We start from the raw sequence: 12,990 nt of genomic DNA, 5'->3' as shown, positions 1-12,990 counted from the left end.
TGGTTCCTGTCCTGGGGCAAAAGAAGGTCTGGGGGCCATGACCACTGGGGTCCTTCCAGTCTCAGTCAGACCATTAAGTCTGGTCTTATGAGAATTTGGGGTTTGCAACCCACTGCTCTCCTGCTCCCTCAGGGGTGCTCTGTTGTGTTCCCTGTCAGGGCAGTCATCGGTTGTAGCCGGGAACCATCCAGTTCTTCTGGTCTCAGGATGATGTAGTCGCTGGTCCATGTGGCCCTTTCTGTCTCTTGGGCTCGTAATCACCTTGTGTCCTTGGTGTTCTTCATTCTCCTTTGATCCAGGTGGGTTGAGACCAACTGATGCATCTTAGATGGCTGTTTGCTAGCGTTTAAGACCCCAAATGCCACTCTTCAAAGTGGGATGCAGAATGTTTTCTTAATAGATTTTATTATGCCCATTGACTTAGATGTCCCCTGAAACCATGGTCCCCAGTCCCGTGACCCTGCTACACTGGCCTTCAAAGCATTCAGTTTATTCAGGAAACTTATTTGCTTTTGGTTTAGCCCAATTGTGCTGACCTCCCCTGTGTTGTGTACTGTCTTTCCCTTCACCTAAAGTAGTTCTTATCTACTATCTAATTAGTGAATACCACTCTCCCACCCTCCCACCCTCCCCCCTTTTGTAACCACAAAAGAATGTTTTCTTCTGTTTAAACTATTTCTCAAGTTCTTATAATAGTGGTCTTATACAATATTTGTCCTTTCGCAACTGACTAATTTCACTCAGCATAATGCCTTCCAGGTTCCTCCATGTTATGAAATGTTTCACAGATTCCTCACTGTTCTTTATGGATGCGTAGTATTCCATTGTGTGAACATACCATAATTTATTTATCCATTCATCCGTTGATGGACACCTTGGTTGCTTCCATCTTTTTGCTATTGTATACAGTGCTGCAATAAACATGGGTGTGCATATATCTGTTCCTGTAAAGGCTCTTATTTCTCTAGGATATATTCCAAGGAGTGGGATTGCTGGATCGGATGGTAGATCTATTTCTAGCTTTTAAAGGAAGTGCCAAATCGATTTCCAAAGTGGTTGTACCATTTGACATTCCCACCAGCAGTGCAGAAGTGTTCCAATCTCTCCACAGCCTCTCCAACATTTATTCTTTTGTGTGTTTTGGATTAATGCCAGCCTCATTGGAGTGAGATGAAATCTCATTGTAGTTTTGATCTGCATTTCTCTAATGGCTAATGATCATGAACATTTCCTCATATATCTGTTAGCTACCTGAATGTATTCTTTAGTGAAGTGTCTATTCATATCTTTTGCCCATTTTTTAATTGGGTTGTCTTTTTGCAGTTGAGTTTTTGCAGTATTATGTAGATTTTAGAGATCAGTCGCTGATCAGAAATGTCATAGCTGAAAACTTTTTGCCAGTCTGTAGGTAGTCTTTTTACTCTTTTGGTGAGGTCTTTGGATAAGGATAAGTGTTTGATTTTTTAGGAGCTCCCAGTTAACTAGTTTTTCTTCTATGTTCTTTATAATGTTTTCTATACTGTTTAGGCCAAGTATTAGGGCTCCTAACATTGTCCCTATTTTTTCTTCTATGATCTTTATCATTTTAGATTTTATATTTAAGTCTTTGATCCATTTTGAGTTAGTTTTTGTGCACGGAGTGAGGTATGGGTCTTGTTTATTTTTTTTGCAGATGGATATCCAGTTATGCCAGCACCATTTGTTAAAAAGACTGTCTTTTCCCCATTGAACTGTTTTGGGGCCTTTGTCAAATATCAACTGCTTATATGTGGATGGATTTATGTCTGGATTCTCAATTCTGTTTCATTGGTCCATGTATCTGTTGTTGTACCAGTACCAGGCTGTTTGGACTACTGTGGCGGTATAATAGGTTCTAAAATCAGGTAAGGTAAGGCCGCCCACTTTGTTCTTCTTTTTCAGTAATGCCTTATTTATCCGGGGCCTCTTTCCCTTCCATATGAAGTTGGTGATTTGTTTCTCCATCTCATTAAAGAATGTCGTTGGGATTTGGAGCAGAATTGCATTAAATATATAGATCGCTTTTGATAGGACAGACATTTTTATAATGTTAAGTCTTCCTATCCATGAGCAAGGTATGTTCTTCCACTTATGTAAGTCTCTTTTGGTTTCTTGCAGAAGTGTACTGTGGTATTCTTTGTATAAGTCTTTTACGTCTATGGTAATATTTCTTCCTAAGTATTTTATCTTCTTGGGGGCTACTGTAAATGGCATTGATTTGATGATTTCCTCTTCGATGTTCTTGCTGTTGGTGTGGAGGAATCCAACTGATTTTTGTATGTTTATCTTGTGTCCTGATACTCTGCTGAACTCTTCTATTAGTTTCAGTAGTTATCTGGAGGATTCCTTAGGGTTTTCTGTGTATAAGATCATTTCTTCTGCAAATAGAGATACTTTTACTTCTTCCTTGCCAATCTATATGCCCTTTATTTCTTTCTGTAGCCTAATTGCTCTGGCTAGGACTTCTAACACAATGTTGAATATGAGTGGTGTTAAAGGGCATCCTTGTCTGGTTCTCGATCTCAGTGGGAATGTTTTCAGGCTTTCTCCATTTAGGATGATGTTGGCTATTGGCTTTGTATAAATGCCCTTTATTTTGCTGAGGAATTTTCCTTCAATTCCTATTTTGCTGAGAGCTTTTATCATGAATGAGTGTTGAATTTTGTCAAATATCTTTTCTGCCTCAATTGATAAAATCATGTGATTTAGTTTCCTAGAATAGCAAATATTATCTTAATAAATAATTCAGAAAAAGCTCATTTAATGAAATAATAAAATTCCCTTCTAAAAAATTAATGCTAATTTCAGTTCTAAAAAATCCTGTGGCTTGGGAATATGCTTGTTCTACCCACACACATTTATTCAAAATGTACAACAGTGGAAGATATGTAGTAGATATTGAGTAAGAAGTTGTTTCATTTCTAGGAGAGTTAGGCACATGGCCTGGAAATCTGGAGCCCAGAGGAGGTCTCCTGCTTCCATGTTTTTATGGCTAAACTGATTCTCTGGAAGGTTTTCCTTTTTTTTTAATTTTGTTCTTTTTTTTTTTTAAGTGTACAATAGAAAGAAAAGTGGGATAATAGACAGCAGTTGAAAAAATTCTCTAGATTAGTTAATAGCATGCTGTCAATGTTAGTTTCTTGATTTTGATAATTATATTGTGTCTATTGAAGATGTTCACATTTGAGGAGTCTCAGTGGAAAACATATCTGAATTCTTTGTACTGCCATTTCCACATTTTTGTAAGTTTGAAATTATTTCAAAATGAAATGTTAAAAATCACACTTCCAGTTCATCTCTTCTTTCTAGAAAATCAAAGGAGGTCCTGTCCCCAAAACCACTCACTAGAGTTCCAGTGAATATCTTCCTGTATCTTAGCCATCTCAGCCTGTGTCACTTTGACAGATTTTCCCTTAGACATCTGGTAGGCACTCTGAGTGGGCTTGAAGGTTGACTGATTATATCACATGCCAACCCTGAAGACTTGAAGCTGGAACAGGTAATTTCTTCTGGAAAGGAAAATAAACACAGAAGGCATCAGGGTCTCCAGAGATACCAGGCCCCAGAGGAAGGGAAGAATTGGTAAGAAACAATCTCCTGACACTGCTCTTCTAGAGGTGGTAAATTGATCCTTGTGGAGCAGGGAAATAGGACTCACTCCCTGGGGTCTTGGTTTATAATCCTTCCATCCTCCAACAAATCCAGAGAGCTTCACCCCAAACCTATTGCTACTCCTTGGCTCTTTGATGGTTATTGTAGAGGAGAACACCTCTCCATCCCAGGAAGATCAGAAACTGTCGGAGAAACTTCAGGTTTGGATTCATTTCCCTGTTTCCCATAAAAGGAGATTGTGTAATACTTAGAGGACAAGATAACTGCAATAGAGCTGGAAAAACTACTGCTCTCTAAAAAGGCACCTCCTTACCCTGCTTCAGCTATATATTATACCATAATAAGTCCTAAGCATTAGTATTTGTCAGACCCTGGAGAAGGGAATTCCATATATGTTACCTCATTCAGAGTCCCTGGCCCTTTGATGAAAGGATTACTGGTCCATTTTACAGTGGGAGAAATTGGGTAATAGTTAATATAATTGACTTGACAAAGTTCTCACAGTCGAAATATGAGTTGTAATTCAAACCCTAGGCTCCTTACCCCAGATCCATTGCTTCACTACTTTATCTTAGCCACCTACCACTTAACACGAATGAGAAAATTGTTGTTAGTTTCAAGGGCTTTGCAAAATGGGACAGATATGACCAAACGTCCAGATCAAATGAAACAGACAGTTATGGTGCTGTGAGAAAGGGCACAGTAATAATGCTTCTAATTATTGTACCTTCTTGGACCAGCCTTAGAGAAAAAGGAAAAACCAGAGAAATGTCTTTCTCTCATGTATAGCACAGGATCTGCCTCACCCTGGCTTGATGTATCCCAACCTTACTGAGATACAATGCAGGGGAAGGATGGAGTTTGTTCTGTTTTGCTTTGCTCATAAACTTGTTCAGAGCAGCTTATGTACATAAACACAGCTTTAACACCACTGTACCCATATTCTCACCCCCTCTGCACAGCATCTTCTGTGCCAATTCAGGGAACTTTGGGGCTACCCGGTATGACAGCTCCAGTGCAGACTTATTCCGGGTAAACACCATGGCTGCTCTCTATACAGAGGAGCTAAGTAATAAAAGGTGAGTAACAATAGCCTTGTTAGAAATAGCTTTTTGACCCACTGTTAATTTAGTTAGGTGAAATGTAAAAGGTTACGTGTACACAGAGAATCATTTTTCATTCCTTCTTGTTTTCTAGGGCAGCTTTGTGAGACTCTCAGAGTTGGAGAATTGCCCCGAGAGGGAGCTGACCTGGATCTTTTGGGTTAAATTATAAGTGACATACTCTCCAATGTTTTTGTGAGATAAATGTAACTAAAACATATAGATCTTTAAAACCTTGATATCGTGTGTACTTCTGGTATACTTTGATTAAGAATAAGCATTTTGTATTGAAAAAGGGTTAAGAATCATATAACCTAGCTCTCTTATATGTCATAAAGATTAGAAGATTCCACTGGAGTGACTAAGCAATTTTGTTACAATGCTAAACCTAGAATCTCCATGCCACCCACTGTCCTATATCCAGGACTGTGGGGTCCTAGTTAGTGGTAGCTGCAGGAGAGGAAACCATCTAGGGGGGAACACATTCTACCACGCAGAACATTCATTCTCCCAAAAGTTCCTTTAAATGGAATTCCCCTGAAGTCTAGGTGAATTCTCTAGTAGCCTCAAGTCATTTTGGAGCCTTTCTTGTATATGCCAGCTCCTCAAATCTCATCTTACAGGCTTTTTAAAGTTCAAATGAAGTAATTGGTAAGTATCTATTTACCTATCCATATCTCTCTCTGTTGTGTATGTATATATGTTACGTGTATATATGTTACATATATATATGTTATATACAGATATGCATGGGAGTGTATATATATTCTGTGTTCGTGACATTGTAGACATTCATCTTTTTAAAAAATTTTTTATTGTGCTTTAGTGAAAGTTTACAAATGAAGTCAGTCTCTCATCCAAAAATTTATATACACCTTGCTATATACTCTTGGAAACACTGGTGACGTAGTAGTTAAGTGCTACGGCTGCTAACCAAGAGTTCGGCAGTTTGAATCCACCAGGCGCTCCTTGGAAACTCTATGGGGCAGTTCTACTCTGTCCTATAGGGTTGCTATGAGTTGGAATCAACTCGATGGCAATGGGTTTGGTTTTGGTTTTATATACCCTTAATTGCTCTCCCCCTAATGAGACAGCCCGCTCCTTCCTTCCACTCTCCCTTTTTGTGTCCATTCTACCAGATTCTGACCCCCTCTGCCTTCTCTTCTCCCCTCCAGATAGGAGATGGCAACATAGTTTCAAGTTAGACAATCATCTTTAACAAATATTTACATAATACCTACTTTCCCCCTCAGACTCCGCTGGGCATGGGCATGAACAGTGAACATGAAGGTCAATAAGAAGAAAGACCCTGAGTCAGGAAAGAACTTAGCTGTTTTTCGAAATAGAAAGAAAAGCCCAAGTTGTATTACCGAAGTGCTGTTTCAGGAAAACTATGAGCGTATGAGTGTCTCATTGTGTGCACGTGTGTATAGAGGCAAATCCTGATGACTTTGGAAACTCATTTCAGTAACTTAGCTGAAAGCTGGCCCAGCAGGTCTGAGTTAGCTCAGTAGAAGACCAGGCTGATTCCAGCTGCTGACCTGTAGAGGCCCCTGCTTTCTAACAAGGCCACTTGCTCAACCAAGGATCTTCCATTGTTCCATTGTCAAATTGATGGTCTTTGCTTTCCTGTCCCTATAAATATGTAGAACAAGAGTCAGCACACCATGGTTCATGGATCAAATCTGGCCTGTTGCCTGTTTTTATATTACCAGCTCGCTAAGAATGTTTTTAACATTTTTAAATGGTTGGAAAAGTCAGTAGGAGAGTAACATTTCATAAAACATTTGACATATGTGATGTTAATTATATGAAATTCAAAATTCAGTGTACATAAAGTTTTATTAGAATACAGCTATGTTCATTTATTTAGGTATTATGTATGGCTACTTTTGCACTACAAAAACAAAGTTGAGTTGTTACAACAGAGACTATAAGGCTCACAAGCCTTAAATATTTGAGAAAAAAATTTACCACACCTGGTGTAGTGCATTATAAGGGTGGAGGCCTCTACTGAAAGGAAAACCTTGGTGAGTGCACTTCAAATATGCACACATCTCAGTAGGGTCATGAGAGCTCAGGGGAAGTTGGACTCCCTGTTACTGTCCAGCTTGTCCATTTTTTCTCCAATGAGCCCTATTTTATATATGGAGAGGTTATGTTAGTGGAGTATGTGTGTGTGTGTGTAAACGAGAGAGAACATGAGAGAGCTTGATAGAACCATGAGATGAGCTTGGAGGTGTTTGTTGTTATTGTTAGGCACAATCAAGTGGATTCTGCTCATAAGAAACCCATGCACAACAGAACAAAATACTGTCCTGTCCTGCACCATCCTCACAATACTTTCTATGTTTGAGCCAATTGTTGTAGCCACTGTGTTAATACATGTTGTGGAGGGCCTTCCACTTTTTCACTGACTCTCTACTTTACCAAGTGTGATGTCTTTCTCCAGAGACTGGTCTCTCCTGATAACATGTCCAAAGTAAATGAGATGAAATCTTGCCATCCTCACTTCTAAAGTATACTCTGACTGTACTTCTTCCAAGAGAGATTTGTTCATTTTTCTGGCAATCCATGGTATGTTCAATATTCTTAGCCAACAGCATAATTCAAAGGAATTAATTCTTTTTCCATCTTCCTTATTCATTGTCCAGTTTTCACATGCATATGGAGCAATTGAAAATTTCATGGCTTGGTGTCAGGCATACCTTGGTGCTTTTTTAACACTTAAAATGTTTTTTTGAGGCAAATTGGCCCAATGCAGTATCTCATTTGATTTCTTGACTGCTGCTTCCATGGGCATTGATCGTGGATGCAAGTAAAATAAAATCCTTGACAACTTCAGTCTATTCTCTGTTTATCATGACATTGCTTATTGGTCCAGTTGTGAGGATTTTTGTTTTCTTTATGTTGAGATGTAACCAATACTGAAGGTCGTAGTCTTTGATCTTCATCAGTAAGTTCTTTAAGTCCTCTTCACTTTCAGCCATCAAGGTTGTATCATCTGCATATGGCAGGTCATTAATCAGTTTTCCTCCAATCCTGATGCCATGTTCTTCTTCATATAGCCTAGTTTCTCAAATTATCTGCTCAGCATACAGATTGAATAAGTATAGTGAAAAGATACAACCCTGGCACACACCTTTCCTGATTTTAAACCATGAAATATCCCCTTGTTCTGTTCGAACAACTGCCTCTTGGTCTATGTACAGGTTCTACAGAAGCATAATTTAAGTGTGCTGGAATTCCCGTTCTTTGCAATGCTGTCCATAATTTGTTGTGCAGATGTTTATTATGGACTTACTGTGGAGACGTTCAGAGGGGCCAAATCAAAGACCACAGTTTAGAGATTTTATTTTATTCTAAATAAATTGGAAAGCTAACTAAAGTCTGTGTACAAGAGAAGGGAATCATCTGATTTTCATTGTTTAAAGAGCCACTCTGGCTGTTGCATGGAGAGCAGAGTGTTATGAAGCAAGAATGAAAGCAGGAAGCCAGTTAAGACACCATCACAGTGGCCCATGGGAAAAAAGATGGCTTGAACTAGGGCAGATGCAGCCAAGATGGGAAAAGCTTAACTGAAGTTTTGTTAACAAGCTTTTCATTTCTGATTGATCAATGGGAATAAGCAGTTCATAAGCTCGGTTAAGTACTTATGAAGCAAAGATGTGAATTTGGGGGATCTGTGTCTGACCTTGTCATAGATACACAAGGGAGCACCCCTGAGTCTTATCTAAGTTATAGGAAGAAGGATTATTATTCGCAGTGAGTCATTTTTCCTGAACACAAAGGGTAAAGTGATTTCTTTAATTTTGGCTGTTTCCCAGGATCATGGGGTTCAGGTAAAACTGAACATCCTCAGATAATATATATGTGTATTCTACTAAGTGTAAAATCTAATATAAGTACATCTACAACACTCTACTTTAAGAGCTTATCCATTCTGACCAGTTTACTTGGGCCCACAGTGAAAATGTGAACAAGAGCAAAAAAGCAAGCCAGGAGAGTATTTCAGAATTATACAAAAAGAGTAGCAATTGATACTTATATCTTTGTTTTTTTTTCCAAAGATGCTTCAAATATAGTTCTGGGTCCCCATCTGTCTTCACACTGTTATTCAGTATTTGTTGGTCTTTAACAGCTCACAGACACATGAAAATCTTCAACACCCCCAATAACGCCAGCACCATCACTGGCTTTATCCTTCTGGGCTTTCCTTGCTCCAGGGAGGGTCAGATCCTCCTGTTTGTGCTCTTTTCTATTGTCTACCTCCTGACTCTTATTGGGAACGGCTCTATCATCTGTGCTGTGCACTGGGATCAGAGACTCCACACTCCCATGTACATCCTACTCGCCAACTTCTCCTTCCTGGAGATCTGGTATGTCACCTCCACTGTCCCCAACATGTTGGCCAACTTCCTCTCTGAGACCAAAGTTATGCCCTTCTCTGGGTGCTTTCTGCAGTTTTATTTCTTTTTCTCCCTGGGATCTACAGAATGCTTTTTCTTGGCGGTTATGGCGTTTGATCGCTATCTTGGAATCTGCTGGCCTCTACACTATCCAACCATTATGACTGGACGTCTCTGCACCAATCTTGTGGCCAATTGCTGGGTATTTGGTTTCCTCTGGTTCTTGATTCCTATTATCATCATCTCCCAGATGTCCTTCTGTGGATTCAGGATAATTGACCACTTGCTATGTGACCCAGGTCCTCTTCTAGCACTCACTTGCAAAAGATCTCCTGTGATAGAGCTTGTCTTCTCCATCTTAAGTCCTCTGCCCCTCAGTATTCCCTTTGTGTTCATCATGGGGTCCTACACTCTGGTCTTCAGAGTTGTACTAAGAGTCCCTTCAACAACTGGGTGAAGAAAAGCCTTCTCCACCTGTGGGTCTCATCTGGCTGTGGTTTCACTTTTCTATGGCTCAGTACTGGTCATCTATGGGACTCCAACATCTGAACATGAAGACAGAATGCAGAAAATTGTGACCCTGTTTTATTCTGTTGTGACCCCTGTCCTTAACCCTGTGATATACAGTCTTTGGAACAAAGATATAAAGAGAGCCCTGCAGAAATGCCTGGGAATGTAAAAAAAAAAAAAAAAAAAAAAATGTAAATTAAAAAGACCCTTGAGAAGGACAACACACAATGCAGGGGAAGTCACCACAACTGGACTAAGCCCAAAGCGAAGGAGTTTCCTGAATACAACCAAACACTTGGAGGGACAGAGTAGTAGGGGTAAGGGTCCTGGGGCTATGGTTTCAAGGGACATCTAGGTCAATTGGCATAACAATGTTTATGAAGAAAATATTCTGCACCCCACTTTCTTGAGTGGCATCTGGTGTCTTAAAAGCTAGCAAGCAACCATCTAAGATGCATCAATTGGTCCCAACTCACCTGGAGCAAAGGACGATGAAGGCCACCAGAGACGCAAGTAAATATGAGCCCAAGAGACATAAGGGCCACATAAACCAAAGACTCTGTCAGCCTGAAACTGGAAGGAATAGATGGTACCTGGTTGTCACCAATGAGTGCCCTGAGGGCGAACACAAGACAGAGTCCCTGATGGAGCAGGAGAAAAGTGGGGTGCAGAAATCAAATTCTAGTAAAAAGACCAGACTTAATGATCTGACTGAGCCTGGAGGGACCCCAGAATACATGGCCCCTGGACGTTCTGTTAGCCCCAAACTAAAATCATTCCTGAAGCCATCTCCGCAGACAAAGATTAGACTGAATTATAAGACATAAAATGATACTGGTGAAGAGTGTGCTTCCTAGCTCAAGTAGACACATGAGACTAAGTGGGCAGCTCCTGTCCAGAGACGAGATGAGAAGGCAGAGTGGTATTGGAGCTGGTTGAATGAACAGGGGAAATACAGGGTGGAGAGGAGGAGTGTGTTTTCACATTATGTGAAGAGCAACTAGGGTTACATAACAATGTATGTGTAAGTTTTTGTATGAGAAACTGTCTTGAATAGTAAACTTTCACTGAAAGCACAATAAAAAAAAGATGCTTGATCAATATTAAACTCATATTTAACCTCTTTTTCAGATCAAAACAAAACTGTTATCATTCATATAATTGTTCATCCTAGTATGAGACACCTGTGAGTCTGTTTCTTTTGTCTATTTCTTCAATTAATTTTTGATCATTTAGTCCTGTTTCTTAGCATGCCTCAATTTTTTTTTTTTCTTTTTGAAAGGGGGACTTTGCTTTTAAAAAATTCTGAAGACATCGTGCATAGTAACCCAATCAAGGTAAGGTTTTCTTTGATCAGGTAGATAGAGTAGAGGTAGACAGTTTTAATCCCATTTAAAAGTTATTTTTATGTGTTTTAAAGATGGTCTATGTCAGCTTTGATCTTACTTCCAGGATATGGCACTTACTCAGGAACATGGTCTTCATGAGACCTCAACTGAAGCCTGAACTGTTTTCCATTCCCCTCCTACTTAGTGCGCTCTGACTCCTATTTCTGTACTCCTTGCACCCTGTGACTCCTGAATCTCTGCACATCCCTTTAGACTCTTATTTCCTGTGTTCTGCTAGATTTCCTGAAGTCTCATCTTGGGTATGAATAGATTAGGAATCCACAAATGCCTTGAGGGAAGATTTCATCAAGTTTTGGGTGTCACTTCTCTGTGGTCCACCTCTCTCAAGAGTTTGTTCCTCCAACATCTGCTACTTTGGCAGCTGAAAACTCCAAATCTTCAATCTCCTCAGTTCAATAAATTCTGATTTATACCTCCACCTCCCTCGCCCAGTCTCTTCTCCATGCCTCCACATCCCCATATTCCCCTACCTCCTTACTGCTGATGTCCAATTAAGGGAAAGAATCAGTGAGGTGTCTGATGAATCCATTATTCCTGAAAAATCTTTGCACATACTCCAGATATGAATCTTTGTTTATCCTGGTGTGTTATGGTACTGCAGAAACTTCTGTCTTTAGAAGAAAAAAGGGAAGGAACAAAAGTCAGATCCAGTGATTTTTCTGAAGGAGATTGCTGCTTTCAGTTATATCTACTTCATATTTCTGTAAGTGTATTCCTAAAAATTTAATTATAAAGCAAATTTCTTTATATCTCTTCAAGTTGATTTATCTCACTAAGTGAAAATGGACTCTGTTATGGATTGAATTGTGTCCCCAAAAATATGTGTCAGCTTGCCTAGGTGACCATGATTCCCAGTATTGTGAGATTGTCCACCATTTTGTCATCTGATGTGATTTTCCTATGTGTTGTAAACCCTACTTCTATGATGTTAAAGATGCAAGATTAAATGCAGTTATGTTAATAAGGCAGTGCTGAATCTATCAGATTAGGTTGTATCTTGAGTCACTCTCTTTTGAGATATAAAAGAGAGAAGGGAGTAGAAAGACAGGGAGGTATCATGCCACCAAGCAAGAAGAGCCAGGAGTGTGTGCATCCTTTGGACCCAGGGTCCCTGCACTGAGAAGTTCCTAGACCAGGGGAAGATTGATGACAAGGACCTTCCCCCAGAGCTGACAGAAAAAGCCTTCCCCTGGAGCTGGCACCCTGAATTTGGACTTCTAGACTCCTAGAATTTGAGAGAATAAACCTCTGTTTGTTAAAGCCATCCACTGTTATAGTAGCACTAGATAACGAGACAGACTTCTAAAATAGCAAATATGATCTTAACAAATAATTCAGAAAGACCATTTTTAAAAAATAATAATAATAAAATTCTCTTCTAAAATATTAATGCTAATTTTAGCTCTGAAAATGCCTGTGGGTTTGGAATATGCTTGTTTGTATTGCTCTGTTTTACCCACACACATGTATTCAAAGTGTATGACAGTGGAAGATATGAAGTAGATGTTGAGTAAGAAGTTGTTTCATTTCTAGGAGAGTTATGCACATGGCCAGGAGATCTGGAGCCTAGAGGAGGTCTCCTACTTCCATGTTGTTTAGCTAAATTGATTCCCTGAAAGGTTTTCCTTTCTTTTCCTTTTTTTATTATGTTTTTTTATATGTATATTAGAAAGAAAAGTGGAACAATTGGCAACAGTTGAAAAAGACTCTAGATGAGTTAATAGCATGCTGTCAATGTTAGTTTCCTGATTTTAATAATTATATTGTGGCTATTGAAGATGTTCATATTTGGGGAGTCTCAATGGAAAACATATGTGAATTCTTTGTCTTGCTTTTTTCGTGTTTTTGTAAGTTTGAAATTATTTCAAAATGAAAGTTTAAAAATCACACCTGTACCCTGTCTATTCTTTCTCAAAAATCAGAGGGAGT

At 39.3% G+C, this 12,990-nt stretch overlaps 1 pseudogene; it reads left to right on the top strand.

The window, feature by feature from the left end:
• The first annotated feature begins 8,802 nt into the window (after positions 1-8,802).
• On the top strand, positions 8,803-9,821 carry LOC126083941 (olfactory receptor 11G2-like; annotated as a pseudogene).
• Positions 9,822-12,990: the final 3,169 nt, after the last annotated feature.

The sequence above is a fragment of the Elephas maximus genome, chromosome 10 (assembly GCF_024166365.1).
Source record: "Elephas maximus indicus isolate mEleMax1 chromosome 10, mEleMax1 primary haplotype, whole genome shotgun sequence".
Taxonomy (NCBI): Eukaryota; Metazoa; Chordata; class Mammalia; order Proboscidea; family Elephantidae; genus Elephas; species Elephas maximus.
Note: the sequence above shows the minus strand (reverse complement) of the source record. Positions and strands in the feature narration are given on the sequence as shown.